This window comes from Pinus tabuliformis, chromosome 1_2 (genome assembly GCF_031772625.1).
Source record: "Pinus tabuliformis cultivar Carrire ecotype Pingquan chromosome 1_2, CPIR1, whole genome shotgun sequence".
In the NCBI taxonomy this organism is placed as follows: domain Eukaryota; kingdom Viridiplantae; phylum Streptophyta; class Pinopsida; order Pinales; family Pinaceae; genus Pinus; species Pinus tabuliformis.
Genome location: NC_142298.1, coordinates 122,177,194 through 122,199,205, shown reverse-complemented (window position 1 = coordinate 122,199,205; position 22,012 = coordinate 122,177,194).

The following is a 22,012-nucleotide window of genomic DNA, read 5'->3' as shown; positions in this document are numbered from 1 at the left end:
AAGGCAGAGGGGTAAGGCAAGCACATGAAGGGCAGGTGACGAGGCATGGCCAGAATGGCCGACCAAACAGAGGGGACGTGCAAGCTGAGGCATCATTAAAGAAAGATCTAGAACCAACTCTGGAACTCGAGATAATGGGCAGGCGAAGGATGACAGGTGGCAACAAGAGTCAAGTTAGGCTATGGCAAGAGTAGCTAGATGGAGAAGGGAATGGTGAAGCATGAAGTGGAAAGGACAATACACGCCACTTTCGAGATGGAAAAACCGGTTTGTTTGACAGAAAAATAAATGGACAAGCGGAGGCCGGAATTTCTATAAGCCAAGTGGTGGCATGCTCGACACGACATCGAGTTAATAAACCCGAGAAAATAGATGGCAGGCTCATTCCACTTGGCAGGAAGAATGACAAAGAATGGAAAGACGCTTGCTCACCTCTGCGACCAACCCTCCTCATCGGCCTCAGCAAGAGAAGGTGGTATGTTTCCTTCTGTCCTCGTCCCTCAGACATGTATGGTTGTTTCTCTGGTCTCTTGGTCTAGTTGGATATGCTTTGGCCCTATATGCAAACCCCCTCTCGCTGCGATGATAAGGGTCCCTCGGGCTCCTTTTGGTTTCTCCTTTCCCAGTCCCAGGATGCAGAAGATTTGATTTATGGTAGTGATATGTCATGCTCTAAGAGTTAGGCAGTTTGGGGGGCTTCGCCATGCTAATGGAGGGTCCTAGCACCCCGGTTATTCTCTTCTCTCTGGATTTCTACCGTGGTTGGCTCCAATTCTGTTCCTCCCCTCCGTTGACCAAGGCTATCTAGTTTCTTCACTCTGTTGGTTGGGGGGTTCTCCAGACTCCTGTAAGAAGGTGGCGGGTCTTTAATCACTGTGCCCATAATGGCACTGTTCCAATGTCACGTGAGACTACTCATGCTAAGCTCCTCGCCAAAATGGAACAGACCCCAATCAGGCTCTATATCTCTTACACTGACTCTCGGCTTTCTGCTGTGACAGGTAGGCCCAGAGGAAAAATGGCTCCAAGAAGGACCACTTCTAAATAGAAGAAGGAAGCTTGCACCAGTAGTCATTCAAATAAAAGAAGCAGGAAGCCCGACTTCGACAAACTCCTTCACCTGATTGATGGTTAAATGACTAGTATTTCTCCTGAGGTCCGCACTCTTGTCCATGAATAGGAATGCGAGCTGAGGGAAATAAGCGTGAACCAAGAGATTCCCCATGAGGACTGGGCTATAATCTCCGACCCGGGCACTTCCAGAGGCAGAAACTCATTATTCAATAGAACGTTACAATTCTGCTGGACCATGAAGCATGTGGTTGGCAGGGCCATGGAGGTTAACCAAGCGGTGCACGAAGAGGAGGATGAAAAGTGCAATCAAGCGGAAGAACTCCTCAAACGCCAACTAATGGAAGAATCAGCCTCCATAAAGAACATTCTCTTAAAAGAACTTGCAGCTATCCAAGTGCAAGTTTCCAGAAACCATCTGCTACTAAAAAAACATGGAGCAAATGATGCTGGAGCTCAAATGGGCCATTGAGCAGAAGCTCCTGAAGCCAGGTGCTAACGACTCTAAGCCTGCCCTGGTGAATTTGTCGAATGAAGATTAGTGGTGTGTTTATTTTCTCTACTGTTTTGTGATGAATCTGAACTATATCTAGGCACCTTTCTCTGTTACAGTAGTTAGTGTCACTTTGAATAAGCAAAACAATGGTTACGATAGGAAGAAGGAATTAAACATTTTTAAATTTTGGTCCGGCTTTCAGGCCAAAAGGTGGCGGTCTGGTTTCCCTCGGGTAGGCCAGCCACCCGAACTCTAGTTTAATGTATTTTTGATGTTATATGGAATGAATAATGCCTAACCTTGCAAAAAAAAAAAAAAAACCTAGGAGATAAAGAGAAATCACTTATGTTATGCCAAATTTGACAAATTCTATAACATTTTCGAACATAGATTGCCTCTTAATCTTTAAAGATGATATTTCAAGTTCCAATAGCAAATATTTCATGGATTTTGAAAAAATACTAGTAGATGAGTTAAACTAAATAAAATCATATTAATTCATGAACAATATGATAAATAACTAAACATGAATATCTACACAGGGTGATGATGAGAGTTAGCATGGAGGTATTGGTTAGTGTGAGCTTTTTTGTGATAAGCTTAAAAGGAAAGTGAACAATCATAGAGACGAGTAACAATGACATCTAAGAAGGGTAGGGATGAGTGCTCTTCCAATTCCCTTGTAAATTGGATATGCGAGGAAACATTGTTGAGGTGATGAAGAAAACCTTGGAGGGATGGAAGCCCATGAGGCCACACTACGAATGTGTCATCAATAAACTTCTACCAACTTTTGGGTTTCTGATGCCAAGAATTAAGGACCATAGAATTGAAATGCTCCATTAAGATATTTGCCACAAGGAAATACAAGCAAGACCCCATTGTTATTATTTATGTATGTCCATAGAAAATACGATTGTAAGAGAATAAATAAAGTTAATATTAATTCTAACTGGGATATTAATTCTGAAGCTTCAGGAACAAGGATTTTGGTAAAGAAGGAGACAAAATCAAAGCTGACGAAGATGTCATTGAGGTCAAAATGAATGGATTCTATGTTTTGGATAAAGTGGGAGGAATATTTAATGAAAGAATAAAATGTGTCATTAAAGGGTTGAAGCTTGGTGGCTAGGAAGCCAGAGAGTGTGAAATATCCAATACAAGGTATCCAACACATGGTCAAAACAACACATGGTCAAAACCTTGAGAGAAATTAACTAGCCACTAAGGACATTATGTATTGTACAAATTGAATCTGCGACATGGTGGAGACACCAAAAAAACATATTATGCTAAATGAAATAAAAATTGTTAAACACGGGCTAACTCGAGAGCAAAAATGAAATTGAATTCAAATTCATATTAGTGCAACTATGATATTCAGTACAAACTAATTCCTCTTCCATCACATCAAGCCTCATCTGAAAACATGTTTTCCTGCCCTGCTCTCCTTTCTGGATTGGATTTATTGATAAATAATCTGTGTCCATTTTTTCAAGTGGGTTGAGAGCTCGAGTTTTTGGTTTCATCTTATAAATGTGACCAAATTAACTACTTGTAATTATCTTCAGTAGTAGCCCCTTCCCGGAGAAATAACAAGCACACGCTTCATAGATTAAGAGAAATTATGCCTGTTTAAAATTTGTATTTATAAATGTACAAACCAAGTCTTCCTCTTATATTGGCTTTTGGAGATTCTTGGTTGTATTTTCTTGCTATCATCAAGCTTTTCAGAAAATCTATTGCTCATAATCCTCAGAATTAGCAATACCATCATAGAAGCTAGTTCTGAAATCACTGGAGCCTGCAACAATCAAGAGTACATGATGGTTATGTGCCAATGGCATCACAACAAAGAAATCTACAACCATATGAATTTCACACTAGCAACAAGATGTTGCAGTAATCTAATAAGTTAATCGAAGCCTGCATTCTAGAGAACTCTCGATCTGAGCTGGATTATCGTAAATACTGTCTCTGAAATTTACATGGAAGTGTAGAAGAACAAAATATTCTCCAATAGAAAGCTACGAGGTCTCCAGGAGAGATGTCATGCTTTTCAAATTCCTCCAGAATCCTCCACATATATCTCGACCTTCTTTGGCTGGTAATTATGATAATTGCTTCCCCATCATAAATTTCCAAGACTACCTTCAAGTCTCTGTTCTTGTCTGTTTTTTGTCCAGATTGGATTTCCAGCAGACGATCTCTCTTTCTCTTCAGTTGATGGAGATCCTCCTCGAGCTTTCTAATGTAATTAATGGCTTCCTCGTACAATCCACATCTGTCAAGTTGTATAAAGAATTCAAATATATAATTTAGGCCTGTAAAAAGCTTAAAGCAATCACTTGCGATGTTATAGTTTGATATAGATACAGTATGAGTCACAGAAGGCATTTAATGTTGTAATTACATTAGGAGGAGCAGTGGGAAAGAGAGACTCCAGTTTTGTACACAAGTATTTCATTTGTTCCATACATAACTGTTCTGTGACTATTTGGCTTTTTTTGGTCTTAAAATTTTTCATTTGATCCACATCTTGCCATACTATTTAAATAGGAAATAAAAAAATTCAGTCAAGGTTTGCGTGGCCACCAATTCCGGCTATCCCAGTTTCCATGCCTGATGCCTTCTCTGGAAACGCCACGATGGCAACACCATGCTGTCTTCCCAGTGCTTGTTCTCTATGGAGATAGAAAAGGGACATCATTTGGAGCTGCCTTGCCCCGATGGGTAGACCATGCAGGCTACTCCAGCACTGATTCATTGGACGTGGCTTACGAACATGATTGAGAGAGCTAGGCCACCATTTGGACTAGCCTTCAATCGCCGCAAATGATCACTTTTCCGGGTAACCCCACAATGCTTAGACCATGCAAGTTTTCCCCGCACCGCTTCTATTTGTTTTCTTCTGAATAACTAATGAGCAAATGTGGTCAAACATGTGTGTCCAAAATGGTGAATAAAGTGAGACTTGTACGTTGCAAAATATCCAACAGGTTTACATGTGATGCTCAAACATTTTGAAGATGGATCACGCTGGAAAGGAAGGGAGGGGTTTCAAAATCTAGAGGATAAGAGTCTTGTAGAAGTGGACAGTCTAAATAACATACATATGCATAACCAGCTTAGGGATATGGGGAGAGATCTTACTGAGGATTCAAGGTTTCCGCGTTGTCTTTGGCGTTGGACAGAGAAAGTAATCGATGATTTCTCGCCGCTATCATCTGTAAGTGCTCAATCATCCATTCCTATCCATTCCTTTTGTAAGTTATTCAATAAAAATCTGGGTTCAGTTTCTAGTTAGTTAATAGCTATTGCATATCGTTTTTCAGAATCGACAAATAAGAACCACTTCCTCTACCGTTATTGGCTATACTGCATTAATATACAAAAACTACAAATGCTTCTCCTGCCTTAGCCTCTGCTAGCTCTGCCCTAGCTACTGGCTTTACGAGGTGCGAGGAATGAGTTGTTCTATGTAATAGAGGTGTAGGCTTAGATTCACATATTTGAAGCGTTCAGTGGGACGGGTAGAATTCACTATACTGTGATTTGATGGATTAGTATCAACATCAATAGGTGCTAGTCCTCTTCATGAACTTAGTTCATGGTAAATTCCTCTATGTTATATGCTTCCTTTGTCCATGATGCCGCTACTCTCTGTGCTCTTGCCTTTCCCACAAGAGCACCATTGCTTCTATAGGCAGGTGCTTGTGCTCTCTTTGTTTCCTTGTTGTAGGGCTCGTCACATTACTTGGTAATATGCCTTACTATGGACCATCAATGATCCCTTCCTCTTGCAAAATTCACACATGATAAAATTGCCAAAAAAAGCTGCGATCTCCAGTAACTAAAGGCCTTGGAATTAAGAAACTGCTCATAAATTAGAAATCATTTCAATACCAGACTGTTTTGAACATTTATCAAACTGAAGAGGATTCCAAATTCATTCAGAAGTTTAACTAATCTTACATATCTACATATCATGATTTGAGTGGTTGCAATGGATTAACTATCTGGAGCGTTTCTTGCAACAGATTAACTATCTGGAGTGAAACACTGCGAAAAATAAACATGTTGAGTCACAAGCCAGACTTGTTTGTGTGGTTGGGAAACCGAGTAGTAACCATTCTCCAATATTCAAATTCAAATCAACAGATAGTAATAACTCAATCATCTAATAGAATATCCAATGGCACAAATTATGACACAAAGGCAGTCAGGAAAGTTATTGTTAGAGGGGAATGCCTTATGGCATCAAATGTTACAAAGGAAACACCATAAGTTTTTGTACCCGAAGGTGTTCCCCTCAAAAGTGCAGCATATGAGTCCTTGAGGATCAATATTCTAATCAAACATATTCACGCATCTACCCATATTCTGAAGTAACAATACTCAGACAGTTGTCTTTTTGTCAGCTCTTCCCTTAGAGGATACATTTAAAGTAGCATATTCTAAAGTAACAATACTCAGACAATTTTCTTTTCGTTGGCTTTGCCCTTAGAGGATACATTTACAATAGGATTATTGTTGATATTCTCTAGTCAAAATTGGTTGGTTGCAGGGCATGCTATCAAATGAAATTACTGAAATTGCTGAAATTGGCGACTCTTGGTTTAGGTTTAGCTGCAAGAAAATTGTGGCTAAGTTGAACATCATTTCACTCAGGTGGAAACACCTTTAAATATTGGAGCCTGCTTGTTGAACTTCATTTCTCCGGAGTGGAAACACCTTTGTAATTTAGGATCTTGATCGTTCAACATTATTTCTCTAAAGTGATCGTATATATTACTTAGACTTTGCACCTCAATTGCTAAGGTAAGAATTTTCAGCTCAATCACTCAATATATTTGCACTTTTCTCTGTTGCCTGCTTTCCCTCTAAATTGTGTTCATTGATATTACTTTGCTACTCTCAAGACTATAGTACAATCTTATCCCAACTCAACTCCTGAAATTGTGTTCATTGATGTTATATAATTACTCTGCTAGTCTCAGGACTATAGTAGAAGCTTATCCCAACTCAACTCTTGAAAAGTGAGTTAAATTGTCCTCCGTGATCATGATTTCCTCAATTAGTTCTTGGTTGTACAAAGTTGAAGCATTTTCTCCCATAGTTACAAGAGCTCCATTCAATTCCATCAAAATTAGCATGCTCAATGGCAAGTATTACAAAATTAGCAAACAACTCTTCTAGAAATTATAAATTAAGTGTCTGTTTAGAAATAATCTTATGCTCCTTCATCATCATCTTCTCTTTCTCAGCTGTCTCAATCTAGGCTACTTTTTACATCGAACTTTTTCCACTTTATCCTCATTTTCTCTTTCTATGGTGTCTCAATCTATGCTACTTTTTCCATCAAACCTTTTCCATCTAATCTACCTGTACATGAGCTCCATAAATTCTGATCTTATCACTATTCATGGCAGAATTTTCCACCAAAATTATTGGATGGCCAACACCAATTTTCTTGTACAAAATAGATATGCATCATCAAATGCACAAGATTCTTGACAGCAAACAAGATTAAATCCATTTAAAGTGAGAAAACAAACTCTAAATTTGTCCATTATTTTAATATATTTATTAAATAATGCAAGGGATCCCATTTTTTTTAATATAAAAGAACTAATACATGAAATTAAAAGATAAAAGAACTATTCTTTAAAATATTTAAATTTAGATTAAGACTTAAGGTAATCTTATAACATTGATTAATTTCCATGATATTGAAAGCATTACTTAAAAATATATAAAATTTTGTTAGGTTATTAATACAAAACATAGTGAAATAAATAGGTGATATGAATGCATACTCAGTTGGAACAATGAATTATATTTTTTCTTTTACAATCAAAAGGTGAGATGAATGATGAATTATATTTTTTAATTTACAATCAAAAGGTGACATATATTTTTTTTATTTACAATCAAAAGGTGACATGAATGATGAATTATATTTTTTCATTTACAATAAAAAGGTGAAATGAATGCATACTCTGTTGGGAAAAAAAAGAATGCATACTGAGTTGGAACAATGAAATAATTTTTCTTTTACATTTAGGTCATGGAGGCCTTGATATCTTTAATCAGAAACTATGAGCTTGATAACCTCTACTCATGGATGTATTCATACTCGATTGGAGCGATGAATTGTTTTTTGAATTATTTGCAGGCCTTGATATCTTTAAAATAAAAATTCATCCTAGACCTGTTGAATTTTTACATTAGCTTAAATATATCTAGTTGCACCAACAACTTAAGCCTTTGTCATGGAAAAAAACATTGCACTAACATCTTAAGGCTTTGTAATGGAAAAACAACATTCATATATAATGGAAGTTGGAATGAGCATCTTATTGATAAGGTAGCTAAAACAAAAAAGGGTAACACCTTATGCTTGAGATATAGAAAAGACCCATAATGTTCATTTTGGAAGTTTTTTCTTTTCTATCAAGTTTCTCATGTTGTTGTAACTCGAAAAATTAAATTGAATGAAAATAAATAATTATAGTATAGATTTATTTTAATAGATTTATTAAATAATGCAAGGGATCCCATTTTTTTTAATATAGAAGAACTAATACATGAAATTAAAAGATAAAATAACCACTCTTTAAAATATTTAAATTTAGGTTAAGACTTAAGATAATCTTATAGCATTGATTAATCTCCATGATATTCAAAGCATTACTTAAAAAAATATTAAATATGTTCAAGCTATTAATATAAAACATATTGAAATCAAAAGGTGAGATGAATGCACACTGAGTTGGAACAATGAATTATATTTTTTATTTTACAATCAAAAGGTGAGATGAATGCATACTGAGTTGGAACAATGAAATAATTTTTGCTTTTACATTTAGGTCATGTAGGCCTTGATATCTTTAATAAAAAACTATGAGCTTGATAACCTCTACTCATGGATGTATTCATACTCGATTGGAGCCATGAATTATTTTTTGAATTATTTGAATTATTTGGGGGCCTTGATATCTTTAAAATAAAAATCGATCCTAGGTCTGTTGAATTTTTATATTAGCTTAAATATATCTCATTGCACTAACATCTTAAGCCTTTGTAATGGAAAAAAACATTGCACTAATATCTTAAGCCTTTGTAATGGAAAAAACATTGCACTAATATCTTAAGCCTTTGTCATGGAAAAAATAATTAATATATAATGAAATTTGGAATGAGTGTCTTATTAATAAGCTAGATAAAATCTTCCAACCACTTAAAAGAGATTTAAGAAGCCAAAATTTCCAACCACTTAAAAGAGATTTAGGTAAAACCCAGAAAGTTAAAAAAAAAACTTATGTTGTATACCATTTACTAAGATAAAAAAAAATGGCAACACCTTATGCTTGAGATATGGAATCTTCCAACCACTTAAAAGAGATTTGGGTTTTTCGGTAAAATCGAAAAAGTAAAGAAAAAACTTATGCTTTATGCTGTTTAATAAGATAAAAAAAATCACTAATTCCATAGTGTTTAGATATAGTTTTAATGCAAGGGATCTCATGTATTATGAGTTATCCAAAATATTCATATGCTAATGTTATCGTGCGTTGTTTTAACTGGAAAAATTAAATTGAATGAAAATAAATAATAATAGTATAAATTTATTTTAATAGATTTATCAAATGGGATCTCATTTTTATTTCTTAATATAAAAGAAATAATACATGAAATTAGAAGATAAAAGAACTACTCTTTAAAATATTTAAATCTAGATTAGGACTTAAGATAATTTTATAGCATTGATTAATTTCCATGATATTCAAAGTATTACTTAAAAAAAAATCTTCCAACCACTTAAAAGAGATTTAGGTAAAACCGAGAAAGTAAGAAAAAAACATATACTATTTTTTTAAATTTAAAATAACTAATACATGAAATTAAAAGATAAAAGAAATACTCTTTAAAATATTTAAATTTAGATTAAGACTTAAGATAATCTTATAGCATTCATTAATTTCTATGATATTCAAAGCATTACTTAAAAAAATATTAAATTTGTTCGGGCTATTAATATAAAACATAGTGAAATCAAAAGGTGAGATGAATGTTACTCATTTGGAACAATGAATTATATTTTTTCATTTACAATGAGAAGGTGAGATTAATGCATACTCATTTAGAAGAATAAAATAATTTTTTCTTTTACATTTAGGTCATGTAGGCCTTCATATCTTTAATAAAAAGCTATGAGCTTGATAACCTCTACTAATGGATGTATTCATACTCGATTGGAGGGATGCATTATTTTTTGAATGAATTTTTACATTAGTTTAAATATGTCTCATTGCATTAACATCTTAGGCATTTGTAATGGAAAAAAACATTGCGCTAACATCTTAAGCCTTTGTAATGGAAAAAAACATTGCACTAACATCTTAAGCCTTTGTAATGAAAAAAAACATTCATATATAATGGAATTTGGAATGAGTGTCTTATTGATAAGGTAACTAAAATATTCCAACAACTTAAAAGATATTTAAGTAGTCAAAAGTTTCCAACCACTTAAAAGAGATTTAGGTAAAACCTAGAATGTTAAAATATACATATATATGCTTTATACCATTTACTAAGATAAAAAAATGGCAACACCTTATGCTTGAGATATGGAATCTTCCAACCACTTAAAAAGAGATTTAGGTAAAACTGAGAAATTAATTAAAAAAACTTATGCTTTATACATTTACTAAGATCAAAAAATGCTAACACCTTATGGTTAAGATGGAAAAGACCCATAATGTTCATCTTGGAAGTTTTCTTTTCTATCAAGGCTTGGATTGATATGTTCAATAGTTTCATAAACATGTAAATGTCTCTTCTTTAAGAAGATATAAACCTCTGGGGGTAAAAACCTAAGCTATGCTACGCTAGCCACTCTAACACAATCTTTCCTCTTTATAATTCCCTAGAAACACTTTATTGTAACAAAAAAGAAATAACTAATTCCATAGTGTTTAGATGTAGTTTTAATGCAAGGGATCTCATGTATTATGAGTTATCCAAAATGGTTGTAACCAAGAAGAAACCAATAATTCCATAGTGTTTAGATATAGTTTTAATGCAAGGAAAAATTAAATTGGGTGAAAATAAATAATTGTAGTATAAATTTATTTTAATAGATTAAGTAAATAATTAAAGGGTTGTCATTTTTATTATTTAATATAAAAGAAATAATACATGAAATTAAAAGATGAACTTCTCTTTAAAATATTTAAATTTAGATTAAGACTTCAGATAATTTTATAGCATTGATTAATTTTCATGATATTCAAAGCATCACTTAAAAAAAATTCTTCCAACCACTTAAAAGAGATTTAGGTAAAACTCAGAAAGTAAAAAAAAAACTTATGCTTTATATCATTTACTAAGATTAAAAAAATGGAAAAACCTTATGCTTGAGATATGGAATCTTCCAACCACTTAAAAGAGATTTAGGTAAAACGCAAAAAGTAAAAAAAAAAAAAAAACTTATGGTTTATACCATTTACTAAGATCAAAAGAAGGTAACACCTTATGTTTGAGATATGGAAAAAACCCATAATGTTCATCTTGGAAGTTTGCTTTCTATCAAAGCCTGGATTGATATGTTCAATAGATTCATAAACATGTAAAAGCCTCTTCTTAAAGAAGATATAAACCTTAACACCGTCTTTCCTCTCTATAATCCCCTAGAAACACTTGGTTGTAACAAAAAAAATTCACTAATTCTATAGTGTTTAGATATAGTTTTAATGCAAGGGATCTCATTTATATTTTTTAATATAAAATAATAGTACATGAAATTAAAAGATAAAAGAACTACTATTTAAAATATTTAAATTTAGATTAAGACTTAAGATAATTTTATAGCATTGATTAATTTCCATGATTCAAAGTATTACTTAAAAAAAAAATCTTCCAACCACTTAAGAGATTTAGGTAAAACGTAGAAAGTAAAAAAAAAAAACTTATCCCATTTTTTTAATATAAAAGAACTAATACATGAAATTAAAAGATAAAAGAACTACTCTTTAAAATATTTAAAATTAGATTAAGACTTAAGAAAATCTTATAGAATTGATTAATTTCCATGATATTCAAAGCATTACTTAAAATAATAATAAATTTTTTTAGGCTATTAATATAGAACGTAGTGAAATCAAAAGCTGAGATTAATCTATACTGAGTTGGAACAATGAATTATATTTTTTCATTTACGATCAAAAGGTGAGATTAAGACTTAAGATAGTTTTATAGAATTGATTTATTTCCATGATATTCAAAGCAATACTTAAAAAAGATCTCCCAACATGCTTTATACCATTTACTAAGATAAAAAAAATGTCAACAGATTATGCTTGAGATAAGGAATCTTCCAACCACCTAAAAGAGATTTAAGTAAAACCCAATAAAAATTTGAATACTATTATTATTATAAATAAAATATTTTTAAATAAAAAATGATTACATTAACCATTTCAACTTGATAAGATATTATGCCCTATATATCTAAGAATTCCTACTTTTATTAAGTGGCATGATAGCCCTATTTACATAATCGTTGTTTTCAATTACCTAAACATAAATGTGCTCCATATGAAAATATGCATCAATGCCATAAGCTCTTGCATCGACTAAATTAGGCATCATACACATGTAAAGGCCTCTTAAAGAAGATATAAACCTCCAAGGAATAAAAAGCAAAGTTATGCTACGCACTCTAACACCGTCTTTCTTGTCTATAATTCTATAGAAACAGTTGTAACCAAAAATAAATCACTATGTGTCGATATAGTTTTATATGGATAAAATGCAGGACATTGGTTTCACCGATAGAGACTTTGGCCCACTCTACGAGGAACTAATTTCTAACATTATGAAAAGCTATAAAGTCTAGAGCAGAAACATAATTCGTTAATATTTTTAATTAGGAAATTACATAAATGTCCTTTATATACTACGAGATTGCAGGCCAGATTTTAAACAATTGGAACAATGGAGCCTTCAAGGATTGCACCATAGAGAACTTTTGAGATAAATAAGGGCTACAACAATATGTCTAAAAAAAATGAAAAAGGGGAACCTAAACCACCAGTTTTACCGAAAAGCATCATTTTGCAATAGAGAAATTTGTCATCTAAAAAAAATACCTGCGAAATTGTTTCCTGCTTTCTACCGCTTGACCCACTACCCTCATCAATCTTGTGAACTCGAGACTGCCTTCTTCGACCTTTCTACTTGCCCATGTTATTCTCTTATTGCCCATGCCCTGGATATGATGAACTTGCCACGGAGATAGTGAATAACTGTTGGTCAAAAGGAAACGTTGTTAGTAACAGTAAAAGTAAGTAGGCAACTGAGTAAAGGTAAATAGTCAGCACTAACTTAGCTAACAACTAACACAGCCGAGAAATCATAGCCATTTCTCATTGAGCACCTCAAACCTTCTGCAGGTTTTCAAATCCTTGGCTAGATATGTTAGTTTTTGGTTGCTCCGAAAGTGTTTTCACACTTGCTAGGAGAGTGCTTTATGGGATGTGAAAGGAAATTTGTTCAATAGAAACTACCTGAAAATTGAAATACCTGAAAACACTGAAAAATAACCACAAATGAGCCTGTGAACAACATATGTATTTCTAGCTTTTAGGTTTTAGCAGAGATAGCAGGAATCATTATCATTATCATATGCCCACCTGAAACCTGGTTCATAAGACATTTATTTCCAACTTCGTCAAAGTGTGAAAGTAATTGAAAGCAATGCATTCAAATGGAAGAAAATATCTTTAAAATGTTACCAGATCCTGTCTTTAACCAGGGCGCTGTAGTGGAATTGTTGTGGCTTTCCCTTCGATCAAAAGTTGTTGTCGCTTTTCATCCCTGTTGAAGAAATAAGAAGGGCGGCTGTTTCCTGTAAAAGAAAGATCCGTCTTTAACCAAGGAGTTAATGCACAAGAACAATTCCATTGTTTTGGCGTTAACTTTGATCAGAACTTATTGTCTCTTTTCATCCCTGTGGAAGAAATAAGAAGGGTGGATGTTTCATGTAAAAGAAAGAGAGAAGCATGCTCTTCAATATCAACACTGCCAGCGTCTTTTTCCACCAATTTCTCCTTTGGATGAAGAATCTATATACTAAAGCAAGTCGGCTTGAACCCTTGCTTAGTTTAATTGGACAATAGTTGTTCATTAACCTTTAGTTTTCAGAGGCATCCCCCGTCTTTGGAATTCAGTTAGGTTATGAAATTTGAGCGAATTAGTTGAGCGGTGGTACCCAAGTTAGTTAAGAGATTAACGAAGGAAATTTTTTCAATCATCTAACACCTAATCTGATGGTGTATAGCCATGACAACCAGGATTAGAGGAGAGTTCATTTCAAAGAGAAACGCCTTACAATGTAATTAACCACCTTAAGCAACCGATAAGGGTAAAAGAAGGTCTAATATTAGAGGAGAGGCTAAGAAGTAGCATTATTGATAGAGATATGATATTCACACCGTCACATTGGAGTAGTTATAGGTGATTAATATTCTTAGTTTCTATGACCTTATACCCCTAGAAAACCTTGTTTTATGAGTAGTATATTATTTAATTCGATTTGAAGCCTAAATCTCCCTAGTTTTCTTTAGTTTCTTGCTTGAAAAAGGGTTAGTGTTCATAACCTATCTTAAGTGGCTCAAGGTCAAAGAAACTTGGATGATGGTTATGAAAGGTGCTTGTACTCATAGGTGCAATTGTATTTTATTGTTTTTCTTAATAAAAATGGAGTATTCTCATCTTTCACTCCCGTAAATGTAGTTAGACTTAGTTATACCCATACTTGCATTTTATACCTAACTACATTGAGAAAGGTTGTTGTAACATTTGCGTCTTTTGAGGATTTTGATTTGATTGAAGGACATAAATAAATAGATCAAAATTTGGGATTCATCCTGTAGCAACTGCTAGAATAAGGTATGTAAATTTTCTAGCTAACGTTTTTCATTGTTTTTTTTTGTGACTAAAGAAATCAACAACTAGGCTAGTTTCACACTTGTGTGATATGGGGTCCATTCCTATCACAACCACTATAATTCCTAGGTTCCTACATATACCCCTTCTATATAAAGTAGTAATTCAGGGGGATTTGAACCACGAATCTCCTAGTACATAACACTTCATTTTCAAGACACTTTCCAATTGAGTTGCCTAATGGGGTATCCAACTAAAAGTTAATTATAACAAGTAGTTGAAGTCTAATTTTAAGTAAACACGCCTACAATTTCTCGAAGTGCTTTGTGATAACTTAACCATAGCTATCTCGAAAATCATTTCTAATAGGTAGAAATATTTGAGTTTTAGTCATTAGGGTGTTCCCTTAATTATTTTAAGTTTCTTTTAAGGTACTTTAGTAGCTCTTGCTATTCGCACCTTACTTACATTCCCATAAATTGGGCTTCATGAAAATCTCCAAGGATTTTGTGAAGTTGTATTCCTAATATGAACCCTATATGCACCTTTAATTATATAAAATGCATGCACATGATTTTTTTCTTCATGAGATGTACACGTATAGGTTTGTCCTATTCACAAAAGGTTAATGTAAATTTTCTAGCTAAAATTTTTTCATTTTTTTTCAACTAGAGGAACTAACAACATGGTTAGTTTCACACTTGTGTGACATGGGTCGATTCCTATCGTAACCACTATAACTCCTAGGTTCCTCTTTATATCCCCTCTATAGAAACAGTTAAGTCGGGGGGATTTGAACCTCAAATCTCCTGGCACATAAAACTTCATTTTCAAGATACTTTCTAATTGAGCTGCCTCATGGGGTATCTAGCTAAAAATTAGTTATAACAAGTATTTGAAGTCTAATTTTAAGTAAATAGGTCAACAATTTCTCAAATTTCTATGCAATAGTTTAACCCTAGCGATCTCAACAATCTTTTCTAATATGTAGAAATACTTGATTTCTATTCTTTACGATGTTCTCTTTATTATTTTCATTGTTTTTTAAGGTACTTTGGCAGCTATTTCTATTCGTATCTTACTTACATTCCCATAAATTGGGCTTCATGGAAATTTTCAAGGCTTTTGTGAAGTTGCATTCTTAATACAAACCCTATAGGCACTTTTCATTCATATAAAATGCATGCACATTCTTGTTTTCTTCATGAGATGTACATGTATAGGCTTGTCCGCTCACAAAAGGTGCATGTAGTTCTTGTGACATAAAAGTTCATAGATTCTCTCTATTTCTCTTCTATTCTAGTAAGATTTTGGGTTATTTGAAGGGATCGGGTCTGAAATGATTAGAGTATTTATTGCTTTGTCCTAGATCAGGTACATTTAGGGTTCATTTATAAGAAAACTAACTAAATTTTTTGTTTTGGTTTCTCTCTTTTACTAATTTTTTCATTTCTAGTTTGTCTTTGAATTTCATTTCTATGCCAATTTGTTTGATAAGGTATGACTATATTGTTGTTGTTTGGAACTTTAAGAAAAATAATAATGCTTACATTGTATAATTTTTTTGATATTTAAATTAAATATTCATGTCTAATGCCTAATGGAGACCTAGTTTATTGAAGAATAAGTGGAAATTGGAAAAATTTTCAATGCTATTAAGTTTTTAGTTTAAAGTGTTTGAAAACATCATTAGTTATGATTTCATTTCCTTTTGTAATGAATGAATCTTAAAACTAATGGTCAATCTTGAAAGAAACTTGACCTTTTATTTTCTACAAAAACCGACATAGTCTAGTTGCAAGAGCCTTTGTGTAGGATTGGAGGGTAAAATTTTCAAGGTTGCAGAAAAACTAGAATATCATTAATGTGTGAAACATTCATGAGTGATGCTCAATGAGGAAGCACCTTTCATAGAGGTTTGATACACTAGGTCGAGCTAGTTCAAGATATTATATTATTCCTTAACACTTAGATTAGTGGGTTATGTGTGTAAAGGGGTTTTAAGTAAGGTGCAAATTCCTTAGGGTAACACCATTTTTTATAAATATTTGGGTCTATGACTTAGTCCTACGTTCGCTTCCCATATGCAAAACATTGACTCATGAATACTTGACCTTGTTATTAATCATGAAGTAGTATCTTTAGCTGCTCTTCGTAGGGAATGTTTCCTAGGTTTGTGAAACTATGAAGTGCCTATGATAGCCAAGACACATTCATAATAACCATCTTTATTCTCTTAGAGAGTTCTTGTATTCATGATGATAGTTTCACCTTAGGTGATTTTTGAATGAAGGCTAACATGACCATCTTCTTTAGCTTTGTTATCTAGCCTTGGGCTCTAATCATCAAAACTAGAAGGTTATTTGATAAGCTGTTCACCAATTTGGATTTGTGTCTTAACCACATTGGAGTAATGTTTGGAACAATATTTTTACTTGTTCATCTATCTTATAAACTTGTGGTTGGGTGCTATCATTTAATTCTTAAATGATGCTAGGTTTCTCTTTTCTTTTCACTTCTGAATTTGTAATTCAAAGTGATTAACCAAATATTAGATACTATCCTGGAAGGACCAATGGTATGTCTCCATAAATTATGGAGTTTCCTTCTCAAGGGTACATGATATATAATATTTACTATAGTTTGGGTGAACTAGTAGAAGAGACCTTAGCATGTCATTGGGAAACATTTCCACATGGGGGGCCTTGTAAAGGACGAGTTACCTTGTGAAGGGTTTGTATATGAGAAATAATACTTGTATGTGTCTTTGCTAGAACATTGATGGTTATAGGAGGGATCATGGACGGGTGAAGCAAAATGCACATTGTAAGATGGTATTTGGAATGCAAAATAAAATTGATATTGCCCCTTTTCATCATTGGATGATGTGGAATTCATTATATATTGGGAATGATGGGACTACTGTACGCCCCATGTACTTTACAATCATATGGGAGTAAGGGTAGTCAGAGGGAAACAAAATATTATGGTCCCTTTTGTTGCATTTTATTTTTTGGTTCAAATTTTAATAAATTATGAAAAAATTGAATGCAATGAATTATGAACACAAAATATGGTTGGAACGATAGGAAAATTTTACATGATGATGTGCAATAATATAAAACCACTAGGCCTCAAATATCTAGCTACTTTTACATGTGATTATGTAACTAAAGCTTCCAAAAGTTAAAAAAATGGGGAATGAATCCACCAAAAGAAACTAGTGAAGGTTGAAAACAAGGTTATAATGAGGTATATTAGTGGAAATTCAATAGTGGCTAGAAATGTTTCCCAATAACCATTAAAAATCACTTCCAATGCAATTGCATTCCATAGTCACCACTTTAGGTAGATGACGAGATGACGTATGGTGTCATTAATAATCCACTTTCATTAGTGTAGGTGGAGGGATTATAGGTTTTCAATAATGCAATGATAGGACGAGGACCCCAAAAGAGTTGGATGACTAAAGCATTTCCCATTGGAACAATAAAATGTCACCCACCAACACTTTATGGGAATTCATTTACATTAGCTTTTTTTCACACTAATTATAAAATATTTAAAATTCCACAAAGATAAGTTCTATGTTTAAAAATGTAGGATGAAAAAGGAGGATTAATTGGATTCCTACAAGCAATGTCCTAAATGATATATAATTTTATTTTCTGACGTTATAATGAAGGATTTTAGTTGGTTCAATTTAGATTTTGTTTTATAGAGTTTATAGTTGGGGTGATGGCCCAATTATGTTGGATTTAGGAGTGATTGTTTGGTTTTGATGTGAGCAATCACACAAGTTTAATATTTGTAGAATGCAAACTTTTAAGCTTGGTATACATCTAATATTAACTACAAACCCTATTAAAAAGCCCTAGATATTACTTGTTAACATTCTATGGTTATGTTGTTATGTAGGCTAGAACCATTCATGGTCCCATTTTGTTATAGTTGTACCCTTTGTATTCTATATATATACCAAGGATACCTACTCTTAAAATCATCAAATAATGTCTTGTACATTGCATTCATTCTAAAAGGATATTTTCCCTCAAAGTGGGCTATAATTATTGGTTTGTTATCATTTTTAAGGTGGAAGGTTCATAAATTTTATATTAGAGCATATGATCCTAATTTTTTTTTTACTTCAAGCAATTCATCATGGAATTTTTCTATAATTTTTTTCCCTAGATGCTTCAAATGAAGGAAATTTTAAAATGTTGAGGAGATATCTCATGGAACATCTAGTTAAAATTTCAAATTTTGATTTGCTTTACTTTCATAGATATATATATGGAAGTTAGGGTTTATGGTTAACCCTAGAATATGTTTCAAATGAGTCATCTTATATTTTTTTCTATAAATTATATTTCATAAATATTAAACTATAAAATTTTTCACATTGAGATGGAAATGCAAGGTATGTTTGGTAAAAATTATATATTCTGGGCACCTATAATTTCTTAGATATATCATGTGGAAGTCAAGATTTGCAAATGGCCCTGAAATCAATTTCAAATGAGTGAACTTTGAAATTCTAGCTCCTTTTTTCCCAGAGACACTTTATATTGTGAAATATTTAGAGATCTAAGGAGACACAATGAAGCATCTCAGTTAAAAAATTTAGAATCAGGTTTTAAGAATAGGACACGTGGTATGTAATATAAGTATTCTCTTGTGGGGAGCCCAAAAATCAATAATCTTTTGAAAAAATACCATCAATTTTTCTTGGTACATCAAATTCTAGCCACACTTATTGGATTTCAGAAAAGGTGTATCATATTATTATAAGCCAAAGTTTCAAATTCAAAAGGAGTCAAGTATGAACTATATGTCAAGAAATAGGTTATCCATTCAAATATTCTCCAAATTAAGTTTTTAGAGTTACATAATTTATGCATGAAATAATTTTCTATCCGACTAATATTTTTTATGATTGAAGTTGTGATAAAGAGGGGTAATAGTATTATTTCCCAACATGCCTCAAAAGAAATCTACTATAGTAATTACACCTTGCAAAGGATCATCTAGGACTCATGAAGAAAGTGAAGACTTTGAATTTAGGTTCTCCCCATTGAAGAACAAAGTTAATGAAATGGATGGCAGTATGGTGGACAACGTGGATTTCTTAGGTTCTCAAGAGAAATCTAAAATAGAAATGATGGATGAAATGTAAAAAAATATGGAGGAAAATAAGGAAGAAATATGAAAAGATTTCAATGATGAAATAAAAAAAATCCATGAATTACAGAGAAAAGATTGTCATGGAAAGGCTTCTTAAAATTGATATCCAATGAAATCATGAAAACATGGAGAACAATTATGTTAAAATTGAATTACAAATGGGAAGTATTTTAGCAAAATTGGAGAGCACAAATATTAAATAAAAAAACCATAAATATGATACTTCACTCTACAATCCTCATATTTAAGGCTTGAAGGCAGTGCCAACGAACTACTAGATTTCAAATATAAATATTAGGAAGCTTGAAATAATGATCCTATGAAATTGATATTATATATAAAGCATTACCCTGATCAACATCGAGCGGGAACCTTACAAAAGCTAAATATTGTAGCCATAATTTTACAGTAATATCAACATGTATGGCATTAATGGTTTTGCAGAAGGAGAAAACATTCTATCATATACTCATATATTTTCATACAGGAATTGATAGCACATTATGGGGATATTAATAATAATACATTCCTCAATTAATTTCTAAATATTTGGAAAAATGGTCTAGTTACAGAGCACATTTAAAAATTCCAAAAATTGAGTCTCAGGCTAAGGAATATTTCAAAGGACAATTTATTAAACCTATTTATAGGAATGTAAAGGAAATCCTCTTACATGAGATGGGGCTCTTTATACATAAATATTTAGGGAAATATTTTAGTCTAGCAATGAAGGTTGAAAGTAAAAATGTGGCCACTAGAAAATTGGTCTCTTATAACTTTATAAAAAATCATGCTTCCCATATTAAATGAACAAGGTTGACACCTAATCAAATGGATGAAAGAATAGACAAAAAATGTGTTTCAAATCTGGTAGAAAGTATAATAGCATGTTTAAATGTGGTGAAAATAAATTATTCTACATAGACTATGACGATGAATAAGATGAATAAGATGAAGTATTGGAACCATCAATATATGTAGAGGTTGAAGTAGCTACTCCACCAATATATTTTTATCCATTGGCCAACACCATTACTCTAAAATCCCTTAATATAGAAGGATATGTCAAAAAAAGAAATTTAACATTGTTGATTGATTTATATAGTACCCATAACTTCATCAATTACATATTGGAAAGCTTCTTAACTACTTTCTATATCTAGCACTAGGAACTCAAGTAACGATTACAAATGGAAGTATCGTAAGCTGCCCAGGAAGTGTCATAGTATTAAGCTGAATATATGAGGTATTTATTATATATTTTCATGATTATGTTCCAAAGGGGTGTTTCTAATGTTGTATTATGGGTCTAATTGTTACAACCATTAGGAATAGTATCCATTAATTTTGATGTTCTTTTCACGATATTTTCCTCAAAAGGAAAGAAAATTAATCTTATAGGTGTCCAAGGGAAACCAAGGTGCAATTGCATAATTTTTCATTATATGTTTAAATATCTATATCATCTTCTCTAGTGGATTTCCAAAATGTTATCAATAATCATTCCAAGGTATTTCGATATATGCCTAGGGATTCAACCTGCTTGAGATCATGACCATACAATTCATTTTCAACCTAGAAGTGTATCACCTAAAATTATGCCTTACATGTATCCATATGCATATAAGAATGAGATTTGTTGTATTGTTAAATAAATGTTAGAGGCTAGCATCATTCAACCTAGCCATAGTGTTTTCTCCTAGCAAGTGGTAATGTTATAAAAAGGATGGTTCATGGCCCATGTGTCTAGATTACAATATATTGAAAATAATGGAAATCGAATATAAGTTTCCTATTTCTATTATTCACAAATTATTAGACAAATTGCGTGGAGAGATTTTCTTTACTATGTTGGATCTCCATTGTATATATCATCAAATTAGAATGAGGTAAGAATAAATTCCCAAAATAACCTTTAGAACACAAGAAGACCATTATGAGTTTTTGGTAATTCCATTTGGAATTACAAATGCACCTTCAACATTTCAAATATTTATGAATTCTATTTCCAAAATATTCCTTAGAAAATTTGTGTTAGTATTTTTTTTATGACATATTAATCTACGATAAATCCTAGATAGGGTTTTAGCACTATTGAAAGAATAACAACTTTACGGAAATCCTTCCATGTGTGCCTTTGGGGTTCAAGAAGTGGAATATTTGGGATATATTGTATCTCAGGGGTATGTTAAAGTGGATCCTAACGAATAAAAACCATGGGGGAATGGTCAATCCATAACACCGTAAATAATATCAAAGGATTCTTAGGATTGATAGGATATTACTGCACATATGTGAAGAGTTATG